Source organism: Topomyia yanbarensis, chromosome 1, assembly GCF_030247195.1.
Source record: "Topomyia yanbarensis strain Yona2022 chromosome 1, ASM3024719v1, whole genome shotgun sequence".
In the NCBI taxonomy this organism is placed as follows: Eukaryota; Metazoa; Arthropoda; class Insecta; order Diptera; family Culicidae; genus Topomyia; species Topomyia yanbarensis.
Genome location: NC_080670.1, coordinates 212,167,699 through 212,187,174, shown reverse-complemented (window position 1 = coordinate 212,187,174; position 19,476 = coordinate 212,167,699). Strand labels below are relative to the sequence as shown.

Sequence of the window (19,476 nt, the reverse complement as noted above, 5' to 3'; positions counted from 1 at the left end):
GGCGGCAGCAGCATTTCATGAAGATACCCATTCAAAATAGCCGTAGTGGTAAGGACGACCATAAAAGAGGGTGTGCTACAACACGACATTAGAACGTGATATTTTTGTAAGATCGTTTAGTTTCAAAGAGCTTTTCAGTATTTCTTGTCTGAAGACGCTTAAAAATTAGGCACATTTCGTGGAACAATGAAAATTTAAGAATCCTAAAGATATCAAGAAACCGCGATTACATTCGGGTGATATCTCCGGTCATGTGCAATCGTTGCACATTGGATGAGCATCTGCGGCGTATTCGGGTCATGGTCCATGGTCTCTGCGCTTGTGGTGATGGTTATCGCGACATTAAACATGTTGCCTGGTCGTGCACCTAGTATTATGGCACCAGATCTCCGCTAAACTATTCCCTTTGGCCTCGTTCCAGTCGGAAATGTGCTGACTATCGTTACTTATTTTTAAACACGCTAAATATCCAAAATTAGTTATCTCTTCTTCTTTGGTTGATATGCTAACAGCTGTCTGAAAATTTGGCTCTAAGAGTTCCCAGTGGATCCATTACTGTCTGTCCTTCTTTCACTATTCCTGATATGGTCTTTGCTACTCTGATGTTGGAATCAATCATCTAGAAGTGCTACATCAACACTATAAAACTTGACGGGTTTCACTTGGCTCTTATTGTCTTCGGTAGGATTATACAGGGTGTTTGGTTCATGGTTAAGAATCTCTCGGGGGGTGATAGACTGCCATATTTGGAGAAAAAAATTGTTCTCCACACACCATCAAATCTCAACCGTTACAGAGTTATTGAACTTTTTGTGTAAAAAACTTATTTGTCTTAAAATACCTCTAACTTTAAAAGTATACTTTGTATTTTAAATGTTTTAGTTCCATTCGAAAGGTGAGAAAATTTCGCATTGAGTGATTCCCTCACATGTTTCAGCTAATGAGTTTAAGTAGCCTTTTCAAAGTAATTTATTGAAAATTAAACAATGTTAAACGATTTTTCGTTCATGTCTTGAAAATCCTAATAGTTAACCTCATCATTTTAATAATTCAAATTGTTAGTCTTGTTAGTCAAGATAGGAAAAGTTATGCGTTTATCGAAATTGTGTATTTTGACGGTTGAAATAACTTCATCGAATATATAGAACTCGTAGAAATGATAATTGATAAGATGTTTTAAAAATATTTTTGGGGAACGTTCAAATATGACAAGAACAAGCTATAACTTCTAAAGCATTCAAAGAAGAAACTTGGTGTGTCCAGCAAAAATATTTGTGAAAGCATTTTCAACAACTTTTCCGAAAACGTTAGATCATTTCTACTACAAAAAAATAAATATCCCACTTTTTGGAGGATTAGTTACTAAAACTCACGCACTTTGCAAATCATCGTGTGTACATGGCTCGAACATATCGCACACGTTTCCTTGCTGTGTGCAAACTGTATCGCATGATCTTCATCGTGCTGTGTGATTCGAAACATTGCATACACGAATGACTTCGTCTATGCAAAGTTTGCCACGCTCCAACATTATCGAAAATTCACGGCGTGTCCCACTTATCGCACCGTCCGGACATTACTGTCCAGGTGTTGCACGTTCGAAAAGCGACCAACGACTGATACAAGCGGATACGTGGTAACCTCTCTTGGGTCGCTTAGGCGCTCCCTACTGACAGCTCTGCCTGGAATAGACTGACTGATATACGGAAGTTCACACGTTAACCGAGATCTATTAATTTTTTCTTGTTTTTCAATAGTGTGCTATTGAAAAATAGAAACAATTTCCGTTGATTTCTAATTGTTTGGTGGTAAAAAGACGGAAATCCATCCATAAATAACAAAGTTATTAGCGTTTAAAATAGCGACATCGATAGATTTTAGAACGACAGACATCCCCAAAACAGTGCAGTAAGGAATTTTCAATGCAAACGTGCTGTTTTGTTTTTCACAGTTTTTTGGCAAGGCCTACATTGATTCGATTGAAATTGCCGTTAACCGCAAACATGTCGCAGTTTGAGCATTATCTTTACTATGTTATTGCAGAGGTCGCTCGTGTTGCGAAGTGAATTAGATACACGGTAGAGAACATCGTTGATGACTGCCATTAGTTACGGCGTCGTTTCTATGTTTTCGTGTGTTGTTCTGTGAAAACGCATTTTCTTTCGTCCTCAGTACAATACATTTAATCAATGTCAAAAAATGTAAAGTGAGGTTTTTCTTAGGTAAAAATTAATGTTATGTAGATCAACGACTGGTTGTTAAGTTGGAGATTTTGAAGTCGGCTGTCTCAGTCTTTTGAAAAATCAAAACAAGGGTTTCTTATTACCCGACGTTTCGGCCTTTTGGTGATTAAAAATTAATGCTTAACCCGGGTTTTGTGTTGGTTTGTTTGATATTGATATAGCCGTTTGGGGACACTATAGGTCACCACTATAATTTAAATTTAAATTATTATGACAGGAAAATGATGCGTAATTTTGTGCGAAAAACGCCAAAAAGAAGTGAAGACGACATAAAGAACGCAATTGCATTTATTTAAGATGGCGCCAGTATTCGATCAGCCTCTAAGCAATTCAAGGTTCCGTTCGAAATATTACGTGGTCAATATTTAATATAATATAATTATATAAGGTTAAAGTAGATAATAGAAAAAAAACATGATCGAAAAAGGGAAGAAAAAGGACCCCTAATAAAATACTCTGCAGCCCAAACGTTATCGTCCCACAGCTAAGCAACCACGTGAGCTGGATTGCACAGCTTCCATTCCACACTCTGGCGACGACGAGGACACCGAAGAAGTTATTCACAAGTTCAAAACCAGACGCAGCTGCTACAAAACATGTTCTTTCACCATTTTCTTTCACGGTTCCATGATTTTTCACATCATTTGCCACTTCTACATTTTTTATCTAAATAACTTCAATGGATTCCGTTTATTATTTGTCTTACTAATTTTTAAATAATCTACAGTATCATACCCTTCAAATAAAACTTGACACGCTGATTTTCTCAGCGTGTACATTGTTTTCTTCAACCTATCGGACCCCCAGCTTTTAAAAACATCGAAAAATTACCTCCGCTTTAGTGAATTTAGCTTAAAAAACAGGCATAAAACCATTGTTGCTAAAACGTTGCCAGATGAAACCTTTCCAACGAGTGTTTCTTCGTCAAAATCAGTGCAAAAATACCATCACACGAGCTCGTCAAAGAAAACTGACCCTGAGTACTGAGTGTGGCAAAACCAGTTTCATTAATATTGTGTAACAAGTCGGAAGGACAAAAAAAATTGTTACTTTCATTCTTGCTGTGGTGATCTGTCGAGATGAGTGAGTCGCAGAAGCAAGAAGCGATGTTCCAATCAAATGCGGAGGTTATTAATATCCGGTCTTTTCGAATAAATCATTCGTGATGTGAAACATTTGCTGAACGTGAAAATGGAGGTTAGCTGACGGAAGTCGCCTTTATCGAGTTCTACCATATCAGGGTTTCAGTACTGTTAGCGTTCAACAAATTAGCCCAGGCGAAACCAGCCAACTTGTAGCTCCTGGTTTCTGAGACGCCGCTATAATTAAGGTCCTCATATATATAACGACGAGAAAATCAATGCTCGGCTTCAAGAACTGTTACCATTTAGTAGCACCGGGACCATTAAAAGATTAATATCATATTTTGAAGAAATGGAATTCATTGTGACTCAAGGAAGTGATTCCCCGAGTTTCAACGGTTGTTTCTGTGGTGAGAATCTAGGTGGATCTACCCATTACCTCTTAGCTGACCCGGCACATACAAAACATAATGCGATAATATCCACAGTCCCCAATACCATTACCTGAACTGTTTGCCAAATTTGTGGTTGCTGCTCAGGTAACGGCAAAAGCTGCGTCAAGTATCTCAAAATTAACAGCCAGCACCATCACTGAGGAAGTTCACATTCGTGACCACATGAGCATGGCAGCAATCATGGTGATGACACGGAAGTGTACGAGATAGAAATGAACGGCCACCATGTCGCTGTTCGTTGGGAAAAATATTTCCCAGCCTAGTAAACAGGTATCCACGCGCAATCGCTACTCGCTCGCACGAGAGCTGTTGGTCAACCATCAACAGCAAATTATCACACTTTAATTGTTTACATCACGGAAATATATAAAAGACACATAGCTCCGTTGAGCCAACGCATTTAACCGAATCGAATAAACCAATTTTATAGTAAAAAAGTTTTAGAGAAAACTGAGCACAAAAACTCTTCAAAAACGAGCACTTTAATATAACTCAGATACTATATATCGGCCAAAATAAAGTTAGTTAAATTATACGCAAATTAAAAATCTGTAATAGGTTAGTGAACTGTACGCTTAGTATAAACACCAGACATCTCACTCAAGTGTGCTAGGCAAGAAACAGTTCAATTGGCTGATAACAATATAGCCAAGAAGATAGTTTTTGTTTCGTGCCATTTAAATGCTGTAGTATTTCTATTCACACTCAATTTCATGTTTATAGTAGCGTTACGTACGCACTAAAAAGACTGTTAATCCGGAAAAGCGTAATATTTCTAACAAGCGAACAATAAGCAAGGAAAACATGTAAAAGTAAACAAGCCGAAAAGTGGTAGAACAGCTGTTTTACTGCGATACTCATATACTCACGAATTATATTCACTCGTATACTGCTAAACCACATATATGGTCAATCAATCATAATAAACTTAATGTTGCAACCAGCAGCAGCATTTTAGTCGCTTTCGATGATTTCCAACTATTGTCTATGTAAGTTTGAAAACGAATCGTGCAGTGAACAGACATCAGTAGGCTGTCACGGAGAGCGACTAAAATGTTGTAACTGGTTGAATCTATAAGTCACTAAGATGGGATTATTGTTTTCGATTTCATGTTTTCTGTATGTGACAGACTTTTGTTTTATTTTTGTTCGCCATGGAATAAAATGAGAGAGAAGATCAAAAATCACGGAAAATCAATCAATTGAAATCGACTAAAGAGCTCTTTTTCTATCTTCACTGTACACTCAACTCGAGTGCTTTCGGAATTGCGCTCTGATTCTCTCATTTTCAAAAGACACTTACGTCTTCGTTAGCCGTAGGACTTTAATGCGTTAGGTGGAACAGCTTTAATTCAAACTGTTCCTCAAATTGTGGTAAAATGAACCTGTAATCAAACAGACGCTACAGCTTTGTTCAAGTAGTCGAACATCTTGTAATCTTTGTGCTAATTGTAGAGAAAAATTAGAGAAAATTATTTTTATTCAAAAAATAAACCAATTACTGAGCAGATTAGTGTCAATATATTTGTTTAACGAAGTGACCAATTGACTTAGAAAGTGTAACCGTACTTGTCATAGAAAGTTGGCCATACATCTAACTGTTTCGGAAAGGGGAAGTATATGTGGTGTATTCCCTTCCACGTGTCGGAAGCAAGAGATGCTGAAATTAGTAAGTTTATTCATATTCTTTGCTACTAGTTACTTTAGAGGAGTCGTCAATGATCACCAAGTATTTTTTTTTCTCGCCAGGGCTCTGATTTGCCAGGCCAGGGTCATAAATAGAATAAATCTAAACAATGTGTTAGCATGATCCCAGAACTAGAACTGGTAATAGCGGTAAGACGCCAGATCAAGAAAATAGAAGTGGAACCGTTTCTGTGCATCTACAAATCGCCTACTAAATCAGAAGTTTTTATGGAAATTTCGTCATTCTCTTCGTTCGAACATTTTTACAATATGTTTCTACTCATTTCGATTTAGCGTCTTCTACACCTTGCAACCGTGTAGTTTAGACTATCATGCATTTTCTAGCTCTGTCCAGGATTGTCATATTCGATTAGCATATAAGCACTTTGAACTCTTGAACATCCATCGTTCTAACGAGAGTAAATTGTAACTTGTAAATAAATAAATAAAATTCATCGATGTACTATAGCCTTTCTTGTGACAAATAACATGTTTTTAGGATTTTTTGTTTCTATTGTCTTACATTTGGAATTGTTTCCATAAGGAACTTCTCAAAAATTCATCAAATCAGAATTAAAGATTTATGAAATAATTTTAAAGCCCCTCCCGAAACAAAATCCTGGCTACGGGCCTGCCAAGAACAGTTCACGTTTTGCTTAACCTCTCCACTGCTAGCCATCAAAAGTCAGCTTACAAACCGTAAAACACGGAATGAAATTCTTCCGCCAATAATTTACCCGCCCAAAGACAAAAATAATTACCATTAAAAAAGCCCAAAAATTTACATTACATTCCAAAACAAAAGAGCTACGAGAAGCTGTTGGTGAAAATTGGCAAGTTTTACGTCAGTATTTACGCCGACGGCTTAACATTTACTAGCATTTTGATAGCTGTATTTATCAAGCCTTGTCTAAGTGTATTTTTAAACTTCTGTGAAAATCGTTGTACGCATAAGACCATTAACACGTAAAATAATACGGGCGAATCAAGTTTGTCCACTCTCGCCTCCATCACTCAATCAATCTTGCACCGTTGGTCCAAAATTGTTTACGCAGCGCGAAAAGTGTTGTTTCATCAATCAAAGTAGGCCGTCGCGTAGCAAAATTTTTCACAGTTCCAATTTTATGACTGCGGGTTTTGTTTACATTTCGGTGTACTCCGTAGAGTAAATACGGTAGCATTTTAAGTGGTTCTACGTTGTTTTACGATGGGGTCAAGAGTCACGAGTTCGAATGTTACGGAAGGGTGGGAAGGTACATCGGTGTAATTGGTGTAGTAAAACGGGAGACGGTAAGTTCTTTGATATAGGCAGATTTTTTTTCGAAAGAAGTCTGGTTTTTTGCCGCGTAAACACAACAGAAACGGTTGCAGAATTTGAAGAAAATGGAAATAAAACCTTAATTAAAATATAGAAAATATAGCGGTAAGGTGCTGATAAACTTCAATTGCAACTCGGGATTGTAAAATATTTGTGTTCGGCATTTTTCACGTTCAATGTTTCGCCAGTGTTGCTATTAAACTTTTGTCTTAGCAAATTGTGAATACCCTTATACTGTGACTGTTGAATTGATATTACATTAAAAACTTTACCCTCACATTTAATTCGGATTCTGGATTCTGATGAGACGAAGTCGAAAGGAAAATTCCATAACTAATTATAGTTATAGGTTTTGAGCTCTTCAAGCGCAAAGTTTTAAACAATTTTCTCCTTAATGGAGAAAAAATATTTTTTACCATTGGATGTTTGTCGGCTGGTTACGGAATATTCACAGATATTAACGGCTTTCTCAGGCTTTTTCTGCCATTTTTCAAGGGAAAACTGTGTCAGAGACATTAGAGAGGTGAAAATTACATGAATATGAGATGCGTAAACATGGACTTATAACATTAACATAAACATGGTAATTTAACTCACTCTAGTCTTCTCGTTTTTGTCGGTGTCGTTTATTGCCAACGGTGGGAGCTCTGATAATTTACATATCGAAAAATAAACACAAAATATGCGATAACGAAAATGGAAAAAGACTCCACCTCACCCATTTCAGCATAATTAAAACTTACCTATCCAGTGCATTAGTAAATCCTCTCTCTGCTCGTTGATAGCACCATTTTCCAAAACGTTGACGTCAGTCCACTTTTTCCCCCGATATAGTTAAAACCCTTCCCTCCACCGAAAAAGGATTCCAGCCATAAGAGATTTAATTGGTAACGATAACTTTCTTCTCCTCACGCATTCAACCAAATCCTCCAACACCGTTACGCCTTATAGCTCAAACTCAAATGGACAGATAATCACCGTCACTTCGGAGCCTTCCCAGCCGCATAATGTTGTGCAATTTTCAAGTTCTTCTTTTTAACCAACCACTTGAATCTGGAATACTTTTTTTCCTCGCTCGTCTCCCAAAGCCACCTTGCGAAGAGGCTGATAAGTTTTCATTAAACTTTTCCAGCGCGATAAAAATTCATTAGTCCAACCTCACCCGGACGAAGCGCACTGTATTATTTCTGCCCCTTCGAGAGCTGCAATCAGCAGTACTTTGCACCGTGCTGCACACAAAGCAGGCGAATCACGCCAGCCAGCTCAACGAAATATCACCTGTGCTAAACTGTTGCTTGTTTCTTTTTCACCCTCTACTTAGCAGCCACTCCGACGACGAATAATTAACTACTTTACTTAAATTAATCGCTTGTCGCATTTTATCCCCCTTATTTGCCGTAGGGCACTCGCTGCCGAGGAGACGACCTACGTCAACCCATCCTGCAGTACTACTACTACTACTACCCGCGCTGCTCGTACAACCGCGACAGGTGTCAAGGATTTCTCCACATGTGCTCTCACATTTCAACAACCAACAGCGTCCTAGAATTTCCGGATTCAATTCAATCCGAGTCCTTGTTTGTTAAAGTATTTCTTTTTCACAGCTGCAACACTTTCACTCACTCACAGACTGATTTGACTGACTGACTGACAGACACTGCACTACCCTGAAGAACTTGTAGAAACTTGGAAAAGCAGGCCTTTGCTTAGCGTGGAAAGCCCCCGGAGCTATACAACCGTCGCGCTCGAACTACCATTACAGACTGACACGAGTGCATAGTAGGCGCGTAACTTTGTACCACCCCAAAAACCAGCAGCAGCAGCAACAGCAAAAGAACAGAAATGCTTTCTGGTTCGATGGCACTTTGCTTCTCGCCTGCTTCGATGCTATGAATGGGAAAACAACAATCACACGACACCAACCGAGTGATAAGCGTGCGCTGCCTGCCTGATAACCGAGGCGAGGAGGTGAGCGCTACTGCACTGGAACGGCAGAGTCTCTTCTCGCACTCTCACAGTGCACAGAAGAGTTCCTGCTCGCTAGCTGGAAAGCGCGCGAACATGCACCCGGCCGACATGGTTGCCAGTTGACGGAAATTTTTGTCCCAATTTTTGTTATTAATTGCTTTTACTTTTTGTAGCTGCTCTTGGTACTGTGAGAAGACGATCGGTATGAAATACGAGTGGAGACAAGTCCCGGAATAAGCAACGAAATTTTAAATATCGATTTTTTTTTTTTTTTTTTTTTTTTTTCGAGAGTTGTCCTACTGGAGCTGTAGAGCTAGGTTCTCGGAAGGGCTCCCCGTCAGAATCACATACTACAATTTGCAGACGAGACAGGCAATGTCGCCCAATAAAACACTGCAATAGGCCAATTGTAGCGGGCCGTGATTCTGAATGTGATATTCATTGTACGGTTCAGGCATGTGCGGGCGTAGGGAATCGCGTGTATCATCGCGAAGGGCTCGAACATTTGTACGTTAATGTGCTCGATCGCGTGTGCGTTTGTATGTCGCGTGTGCTAACGTGTAACTTCGCGTGCATAAATTCTATTTCATAACCGTGTGCCTTTCGCATATTCGCGTGTGTTCTAGAATAATCGCGCGCGGACCGTGAATCTGATACTTAATTTTTTGTGTACGGTTCAGATTCCAGAAGGAAGTGGGTTCTTCCATATCATTAGAGTTCCCAATCATGTCGTCGTAGAACGCGTGGTCTAGTGGATATGAGCTTTATTTTTTTTTTTTGATTGGTCCAACTGAATGTATAGACCTAAATTGCTAGAATGAAGGTTAAAGATTTCCGGACGTGACCGATTCATGATCGCGCATTTGCGGGTTGGCGTTTGAGATCGCGTTTGTAACTTCGTAAGTACTAAAACGTTCACACAATTGCCGCAGTGTTATCAAGTTTACGCGATCGCGGGCATAGGTGTGCGTAGATGATCGCGAAGGGCTTAAGCGTTCGTATGTTGACGTGTTTGTCGCGTGTATGTGACTTCGCATTATAAATTCGATTTTGAAACCCTGCGGCGATTTATATATTCGCGGACCGTCATTCTGATCTTTAGTTTTCGGTGTACGGATCACATTCTGACAGGGAGAGAGTTACCCCATATCACTAGAGTTTCCGGTCATGTCGCCATGGAACGTTTTGTCTAGTGGATATGGTAGTTATTTTTCAATTTTATTATTTTTTTAATAATTAACAAGGACCTAGATTGTTTGTACCGAGGATAGATACTTCCGGACGATCCCGATTCATGATGGCGCGAGCGCGGGAGTTTGTAGGTTGACACTTGAGATCGTGTTGGTAAGTTTATGAGTGCTGAGATTTTCACCTTATCACCGGGGTGTAATCATGTTTGCGAGTTCGTATGTTGCTTGGAAAATCGCGAGGGGCTCTAACGTTTGTGCGCTGACGTGATTTTGTAACGTGTGTTCTTGAATGGTTGCGCGAACCGTGAGTCTGATATTAAATTTTCAGTGCGCGGTTTGAATTCTGGCAGAGAGTGGGATCGTTTATATCGATAGGGTTCCCGGTCATGTCGCCATGAGACGTGGTGTCTAATAGGTATGGGCGTATTTTCTTAAATGGTCCAGCTGAAGGCATGGACCTAGGATCAAGGATAGACTTTCGGACATGACCGATTCGTAATCGCGTGCACGATGGCATTTTTGTAGGTTCCCGCTGAGACCGCGTTTGAGAATGTGTGAGTGTTAAGACGTTCACTATCACCATCTTTGTTGACCCAGCTGAAGGCGGGTGTAGAATGGCAGTATAGGACTCGAAAAGAAGAAATAAAAGACAATATATGAGAGACGTAATAGATTAGATAGGTACAAGATACAGCTGAAGTTATGATCATCACATGAGACATACATTAGTACTTCAAACACTACTAATACTTGAATAGCCAATCACCACACATAGCACATCCTTTCTCAATTATCTATTTGTTACTGGTTGATTGTTGGTTATGAGCTGGTGAATAGAGGAAAGGTATAGAGCAGACAAAAGGCTCATATCAGCCCTCCCGGCCTCCCCGACACACCACTATCGAGGCGTATTGTAATCAACATCTTGAAGCGGGCTTCTTATATAAATCAAATCCTCAGTAGTCATAATGTTTGGTGGAATATTAACATGAGAACTAATTAACCTCTAGTAGTAGAACTTGGTGCAAATAAAAACTAAAAAGAGCGAAGGTCCTTATATTTAGATAACTCTATTGAATATATTGTGGCTTGATGATGTTTACAATACCGTCAATCCCATCAACCTGCGAGAGGGAACGAAATTTTAAATATCGATTTGTAACAATATTATTAATACAGTATTGGCATTTTCTGGCTTGTTATTGAATAAAAAACTCTTAAAACTTAATACTTTGAACCCAAACAAAAATATGAGCACTCATAACTCATTTTATAATTACTCACTTTCAGGTTATTTTGAACGAGCGCGTGCGTAAACTTTATTTTTTAACTTAAAAAGTACATCTGAAAAAAAACAAGACACATTTTGAAACTAACCATCCTAAACTACACAGTCACTCACTGCAATCGCCCGTTTTCCTATTTTGTTTTGGCATTTCGTGAATGTAAACAATCGTGCATACCTTCCAGGCGCTCGCCAGCGCATTGATAAGGGAGAACTCTCTCCTTCACCAACTCATCCGCTCTTTATTCTCACTTCGAGCACCACGATCCCCGATGATGAGAGCCATCCGAAGTTCATTGAAACTTTACGCTCGACGTCGGTTCCAGCAGCAGCAGCACGACACCAACTGGCAAAGAGCCAGAGCCTGCTTTGTGCTGCCCTATCCTAGTGTGGGTAACCGTTTTGGTAGAGGTGTGGTGTGGCGACGAGGTCTTTCACTTTTCACCACGTTTTACGCACGAACAACGGGGGACCAGCAGGGCAGGCATTGATTGGTGGCCCCCGGTAGGTGCATAAAAATAGGCGCTTTCCCGTTCGGATAGTAAAATCAACCTAAATATAATATGCATTCGCCTCTCGTTCATTTCGGGATGGTAAGTGTGTATGTGTGTGTTTATAAGCCTGCCTAGTACGAGGCAGTGGAAGCAGTCAGCAATGTAATATTCAAATGGAACAACTGAAATTAATTTACTATTGTTTTCGTTTGCCCTTTGAGCGCTTGCCTGCGGTTGACTACCGCACACAACCCCGTCCCGGGTACCATTTCCTCCTGTGACAAATTGCACACACCGAGCCTGTCCTTAATTAAAATGGGTACATTGCATTCAATTTGGCTCGAAAATAGGTTAGTCAGTGTGGTTGTGTGAATTAAATTTTCAACTAGATCCGGAAAAGCAAAATCTCAACCATTTCGATTCATAAAAGTAAACGAATCGATTTTCCCTTGTGAATATAGAAATATAGATTTCGTCTAATGTAATTTCACACGATAGAACAATGAATTATCATCCGATCGCAGTAAGCTGGCAAGCCATAAAAGTTAAAAAATCATGCCCAGTTCCGAAACCAACGCCTGCTGCCTTCATTCAAATTTCAAATAAATTTCATCCTTTTGTATGCAATAAAAAAAAACTTTGCTCATTCTATAACGCCGCCATGAACCCTTCCCCCTCCCCGACCTGCTAAAGCGATCCAAAAAAACTTTTCCGTTTGAGCCCGCCGTGTCCGCCCCGTTCCAGCCAGAACGGGATGATGTGCATTGGCCACATAGTAGAGTTAAGCGGTGTTGCTTCCGACAGGAGCTGAAAATTACCTAACTTCTCTGGCCACCACTGCTGCTGCTGCTGCTGCTGTCCCGTAACTCGTGTAGAAAAATGGCCTGGTTTACGCGACGGGGAAAAGTATGTGAGGTTATGGGTTAGCCACTTTACGGCGGATTCGGATGCATAACTTAACAGCCTATCTCGGGAGGAACGAGCGACTTTTTGATAAAGTTGTGGGACGTGGCGTTGTAAAGAGGATAATGGCACGCTATCTGTTCGACTGTTTCGGCAGTATGTCGGGAGAGGAGATGGGTTTAACGGTAGCTTTGAGGTCGTTTCACAGTTCCGTAATTTTGTAGTTTGAAACTTTATTTCCTGCTCGCATTTTCGATGCTTTTCTTTTTATATCTTTAAACTACTGTCTATGTTCTTAGAAAAATTTCAATAAAAATTCGTCAAAAAAGAAATAGTCAGTGACAGCATAGTGTAGTAGAATACAGTTTAGCCTATTGATGTAATTTGGATATTTGTTCAACGAACGCCCAGTATTCCTAATCGGATGTTGCTGTCAAAACTTTCGTCGAGATCCGAAGCCATCCGCAAACCATTCAACTCCTTTCTTCGTGAACCATTTAGCTCGCAGCCTTTTTGGCGATCTAATCGGATATTTTAGATTTTCGGAAACCATCTTACTCCGACTGAGAGTTACCCGGCAGCGGAATTTCTCCCGATACCCGATACTCATTTTCGTGAGCCATTTAGCTCCCCACTTCATCGCGATCTACTCGATATATTCTCCAGCGGTGGACCTAGCTAATACTTTCCAATGAACTAGCTCGTCGACCAATTCGAGGGGTAATCCTGGGAACAAATCCAGTATCAGATAGACTTGTTCTGGGGACGCTGATTGTTCGAATATCTGGCGTGATTCGGTGACCACCGAAACGGTTCAACGAGCCGCCATCACTGGTACTGGGCGATCTGACGATGGTCTCAGCTACAACGAAACGGAATGTACGGGAGCGAGGACGGATATCCCGTTTGAAACAGCATGCGAATGACAGAAATCGACGAGCGATCGTGACGATTAGTGGGAAGACTTATGTTCGACCGTTGTCGCGATTGACTTTGCGCTCAACGTCAAAGAGAGCGACGCTCCGCAGATCTTCTCGGACCACACCCGGAGCAGACTGTCAACGCAGAAATGGTAGAACTGGTAACACTGCCTGCGAAAGCAATGCCTTAGCGTTGGAAGGAACACGGCGACAGTTAAACGTCGCGTTAGTAAGTTACAGACGTCTTTTTACGTTTTGTTTCAGGCATTTCGCTTGTTGATTTTTTTTCTCCTTTTCTTGGTTTTTGTTTTCAAATTTTGCTCTTGGAGCTTTTTGCATTGTGGTTGTCCTTGTCGCCTTTTGCTTTCTGCTGTTTTTTTTATTTGCCTTTTGATCTTCGCGCTTTTTGTTTTTTTCTTGTTTTGCTGGCTGTTTTTAGAATTTTGATTTTAGTTTTTTTGCGTTTTTCGCTGTTTCGGTTTTGCTTTCTTTTTTTGCTCTTTTTGTCAAAAGGAAAACAAAAAATGAAATGGAAAAAGGAACAAGGAAAGAGGAAAAAAGAAAAGTTGAAGGAAAAAGCAAACAGGAAAGAGGAACAAAGAAAAAGGGAAAAGAAAGATGAAAAAAGAAAAGGGAAAAGAAAAAAAGAAACAAAAAAAAATATAAATAAAAGGGAAAAGAATAAAGGGGGAACGAAGAAGAATGGATAAAGGAAAATGGAAAATGTGCAAGGGTAAAGAAAAGAGGGAAAAAAGAAAAAAATACAAATAAAAATAAAAAGGAAAAAAACAGGCAGCAAAAGCACAAAGCAAAAAGAGCAAAGAGAGAAAATCAATAAGCGAGAATCAAAAAGCAAAAAGTGCAAAGCAAAAAGCAGGAAAACCCAAATAGCAAATAACAAAAATCGAAAGGCGAAAAAAGCAAAAATCAAAAAGAGGAAAAAGCCATACGCACAAAGTATGAATCAAAAATCCAAAAGCAAAAAGCTAACAGCAAAGAGCAAACATCAAAAAGCAAAAAGAGCGAAATCAAAACGCAAAAGCGCTGAAAGCAAAAATCTAAAAGTACACAGCAAAAAAGCAAAAGTCAAAAAGCAAAACAAACAAAAAGAGCAAAAAGCTAAAAAACAAAACGCAAAAAGAGCCAAAAGCAAAAAGAGCAGAAATCATAAAGCAAATAGGAAAAGTAAAAATCAATAAACAGAAAGCAAAAAGCAAAACGAGCAACAGCAGCAAAAAAACAAAAAGGAAAACAATATGAAACAAAAAGAGCAAAAAGTAAAATGTACATAGCAAAACAAAAACAGCGCAAAACTCACAAAGAAAAAAGCGAAAGGCCAAAAGCAAACAGCAAATTGAGAAAAAATCAAATCAAATAGGAAAAGCAAAAAATAGTAAATAAAAAGCAAACAAATTCGCAAAGCAAAAAGAGCAAGAAGCAAATAACAAAAATCAAAAGGCAAACAGCAAAAAGCAGAAACCAAAATGCACAAAGCAAAGAGAGCAAAATGTAAAGGCAGAAAGCAAAAAGAGCAACAAAGCAAATAGCAAAAAGAGCACAAATAAAAAAACAAAAGAGCAAAAATCAAAAAGAGCTAAAAGCAAAATAAAAACAAAGCGCATAAAAAGCAAAACAAATCAAATAGGAAAAGCAAACAACAGAAAGCAAAGAGAGCGTAAATCAAACAGCAAGAAGTAAAATGCAAAAATCATAAGGCAAACAGCAAAATACAAAAAGCAGAAACCAAAAGGCAAAAGGAGCAAAAAGCCCAAAGCAAAGAGAGCAAAAAGCCAAATGCTAAATGCAGAAAGCAAAGCGAGCAAAAAACCAAACAGCTAAGAGCAAAAATAAAAAAACAGGAGAACAAAACGCAAAAATCAAAAAGATCAAAAGGCAAAACACAAAACGCAAAAAGAGCAAATAGGAAAAGCAAAATGCAAAAACACAAAGAGAGCTAAAATCAAAAAGCAAAAATAGCAAGAAGCAAAATGCAAAAATCAAAAATAGCAAGAAGCAAAATGCATAAAGCAAAAAGAGTAAAAACCAAAAACAGAAAAGAAAACAAGCAAGCAGCAAACGGAGGAAAAACAAAAAGCAAACAGTAAAAAACAAAAAGAGCCAATAGAAAAATGTAAATATCAGAACACGAACAGCAAAAAGCGCAAAAAGCACAAAGCAAAATGTCAAAAGCAAAAAGAGAAACCAAAAAGCAAAGAGAGCAAAAATCGAAATGCAAAAGGAACAAGAAACAAAATACAAAAGGCAAACATCAAAAGACGAATATCAAAATGCAAAAAGCAATATGCAAAAAGAGCAAAAAAGTACGTAGTCAAGAGAGCAAAAAGCAAAATGCTAAATGCAGAACGCAAAAGGAGCGAAACGGCGAACAGCAATAAAAGCAAAAAAAATCAATAAGCAAAAAAAATTAAAGAGCAAAAATCAAAACGAGTAAAACACCAAAATCAAAAAGAGCAAAAATCACAAAGCAAATAGGAAAAGCAAAAAACAGAAAGCAAAGAGAGCAAAAATCAAAAAGAGAAAGAAACAAAATGCAAAAATCAGAAGGCAAACTGCAAAAAGTAGAAACCAAAAAGCAAAAGAGAAAAAACCCAAAGCAAAAAGAGCAACATGCTAAGTGCAGAAAGCAAAAATGCAAACAGCAAAAAGCAAAAAAAACAAAAGAGCAAGAAGTAAAAAACAAAACGCATAATGAGCCAAAAGCAAAAAGATCAAATACCACAAAGCAAATGAAAAAAGCCAAAAACAAAGCAAAGAGCAAAAATCAAAAAGAGCAAAAAGCAAAATGCAAAAAAGCAAACCGAGCAAAAAACAAATGTGCAAAAATAAAAGGAAAATTGTGAATAGAAAAACCAAACAGCGAAAAGCGCAAAAAGCAAAATGCCCAACGCGAAAAGCAAACAGCAAAAATCAAAAGGCAAAAGTGAACGGAAAACGGCAAAAGCTAAAAATTAAAAGCAAAAGGAGAAGAAAGCAGGAAGAGCAAAAACCAAAAAGAAATAAGCAAGATGCAAAAAGTTCAAAAAGCAAAAACCACACAACAAAAAGGCAAAATGCAAAAAGAGCAAAAAGCAAGAGCAGCAAAAATCAATAAGCAAATAGCTAAAAGAAAAAAAACGAAAAGAGCAAATAGCAAAACCCAAACAGTGAAAAGCGCAAAGCTAGCAGCATGAAACGTAGGATAAGCAAAAAGCGGAAACCAAAATAAAAACAGTAAGTAAAAGGCACAGAAAACAAGAAGCAAAACGCAAAAAGCCAAAAACAAAAAGAGCAAAAATCAAAAGGAAAAAGCAAAGAAAGCAAAAATCGATAGGGAAAAAGCAAGATGCAAAAACACCTAAAAGCAAAAATCATAAAGCCAACAGCAAAAATAAAAATGCAAAAAGCAGAAAGAAAGAAGCCAAAAGAGCAAATTGCGGAAATTAAAAGGAAAAAACAAAAAGCAAAAAGAGCAGAAAGCAAGAATAGCAAAAATCAAAAAGCTAACAGCAAAAAGAGTAAAAAATCAAAAAGCGAAGAGCAAAATCAAAAAGGCAAAACACAAAAAAAATCAAAAATCAAGAAGCAAAAGCAAAAAGAGCAAGAACCAAAAGCATGAAGCAAAAAACAGAAAGCAAAAAACGCCTAAAGCGAACAGCAAAATAGGAAAAATAAAAAAAAAACAAAAATAAAAAAATAAGAAGAGCCACGAGCCAAAATTGAAGAACAAAAGCTAGAAGATTAAAAATCAAAAAAGAAAAGCAAAAAAAAAACAGGAAAAAAAGTAAAAAGAGCAATAAGCAAAAAGATCAAAACAAAAAGAGCAAAACGCAAAAAGCAAACAGCAAAAAAACAAAGAGCAATAAACGAAACAAACGGCGAAAAGCGCAAAAAACAAAGCAAAATCCCAAAAGCAAACAGCGAGAAGAGCAAAAAGCGAGAATCAAAAGGAAAAAAGCAAAAAACAAAATGATAAAAAAGCAAAGATCAAGGAGTAAAAAACAAAACGCAAAAATAGCCAAAAGCAAGCAGAACACAAATCAAAAGAAAAAGCGAAAAACAAAAAGCAAAGAGAACAAAAATCAAAAGGCAAAAAGAAAAAAATGCGGAAGCAAAAAACAGCAAAAATTAAAAGGCAAATAGCAAAAAGAGCAAACATTAGAAGCAAAAAGATCAGAAAGGCAGAAAGAGCAGAAATCAAAAATCAAAGCGCAAAAACAAAAAGAGCAAAAAGGTAAATGAAAAATGCAAAAAGCAAAGAGCAAGCAGCAAATAAAGCAAAAACCATAAAGCGAATAGCAAAAAACAGAAAACAGGAAGTGCGTTCTGCATTTAGCATTTTGCTTTTTGATTTTTGCTTTTTGATTTTTGCTTTTTGCATTTTGATTTTCGTCTTTTGATTTTTGCCTCTTGTATTTTGTTTCTTGCTCCTTTTACTTTTCGGTTTTTGCTCTCTTTGCTTTCTCTTTTTGCTTTTGGCATTTTGCTTTGTGCTTTTTGCGCTTTTCGCTGTTCGTGTTCTGATATTTACATTTTTCTTATTGCTCTTTATGTTTTTTACTGTTTGCTTTTTGTTTTTTCCTTCGTTTACTGTTTGCTCGTTTTGCTTTTCTGTTTTTGGTTTTTACTCTTTTTGCTTTATGCATTTTGCTTTGCTTTTGCTCTTTTTGCGTTTTGTTTTTTGCCTTTTGCTCTTTTTGATTTTTGCGTTTTGCTCTCCTGTTTTTTATTTTTGCTGTTTGGTTTTTTGCTCGTTTTGCTTTCTGCATTAAGCATTTGGTTTTTTGCTCTATTTGCTTTGTACTTTTTGCTCCTTTTGTCTTTTGGTTTCTGCTGTTTGCCTTATGATTTTTGCATTTTGCTTTTTGCTGTTTGATTTTTGCTCTCTTTGCTTTCTGTTGTTTGCTTTTCCTATTTGCTTTGTTTTGCTCTTTTATGAGGTTTGTTTTTATTTTGCTTTTTCGTCTTTTTTATTTGTGCTCTTTTTGCTTTTGCTCTTTTTGCTATTTGCTTTGTTGCTATTTTTGCTTTCTGTCTTTAGCATTTTGCTTTTTGCTCTCTTTGCTTTGTGCTTTTTTCCTTTTGCTTTTTGGTTTCTGCTTTTTGCTGTTTGCCTTTTGATTTTTGTTATTTGCTTCTTGCTCTTTTTGCTTTTCGAATTTGTTTGCTTTTTATTTACTATTTTTTGCTTTTCCTATTTGATTTGAGAGTTTTGCTCATTTTGCTGTTTGCTTTTTTCTTTGTGATTTTTGCGCTGTTTGTGTTTTGCTATGTACATTTTGCTTTTTGCTCTTTTTGTTTCATACTGTTTTCCTTTTCGTTTTTTGCTGCTGTTGCTCGTTTTGCTATTTTGCATTTTGCCTTTTCTTTGTGCTTTTTGAATTCTGGTTATCACTCTTTTTGCATTTTGCTCTCTTTGCTTTTTGCTTTCTGTTTATTAATTTTTGCTTATCCTATTTGGTTTATGATTTCTGCTTGTTTCGCTTTTGGCTCTTTTTGCGTTTTGTTTTTTAGCTTTTCGCTCTTTTTGTTTGTTTTGCTTTTTGACTTTTGCTCTTTTTGCTGTGTACTTTTAGATTTTTGCTTTCAGCGCTTTTGCTTATTGCTTTGTACTTTTTGCCTTGCACTTTTTGCTTTTTGATCCTTTTGATTCTCGCTTTTTGATTCTCGCTTTTTGATTTTCGCTCTTGGTTCTTTTTGCATTGTGCTCCTTTTGCTGCCTGTTTTTTCCTTTTTAGTTTTATTTGTCTTTTTCCCTCTTTTCTTTACCATTACTCCTTTTCCATTTTCTTTTATTTATTCTTCTTCGTTCTCCCTTTTTTATTTTTTTCCTTTTACTTATCTTTTTTCTTGTTTACTTTTTTCACTTCCCTTTTCTTTGTTCCTTTTTCCTTCAATTTTTTCTTTTTTCCTCTTTCCTTGTTCCTTTTTCCAT

The 19,476-nt window shown here is 37.7% G+C and overlaps 1 protein-coding gene across 2 annotated transcripts in view; it reads right to left on the bottom strand.

Annotated features, from left to right (window-relative positions):
- LOC131691537 (probable G-protein coupled receptor B0563.6) overlaps nucleotides 1–19,476 on the bottom strand; it is a 136,604-nt gene that overhangs the window by 67,893 nt on the left and 49,235 nt on the right. The window contains exon 1 of one of the 2 annotated variants that reach the window (XM_058978043.1): nucleotides 7,528–8,631. The exons of the other annotated variant lie outside the window; for it this stretch is intronic. The gene's annotated coding sequence lies outside the window, so the exon portion shown is untranslated. Of the gene's footprint in view, nucleotides 1–7,527; nucleotides 8,632–19,476 lie in introns of those variants that run through there. 2 annotated transcript variants of the gene reach the window in all.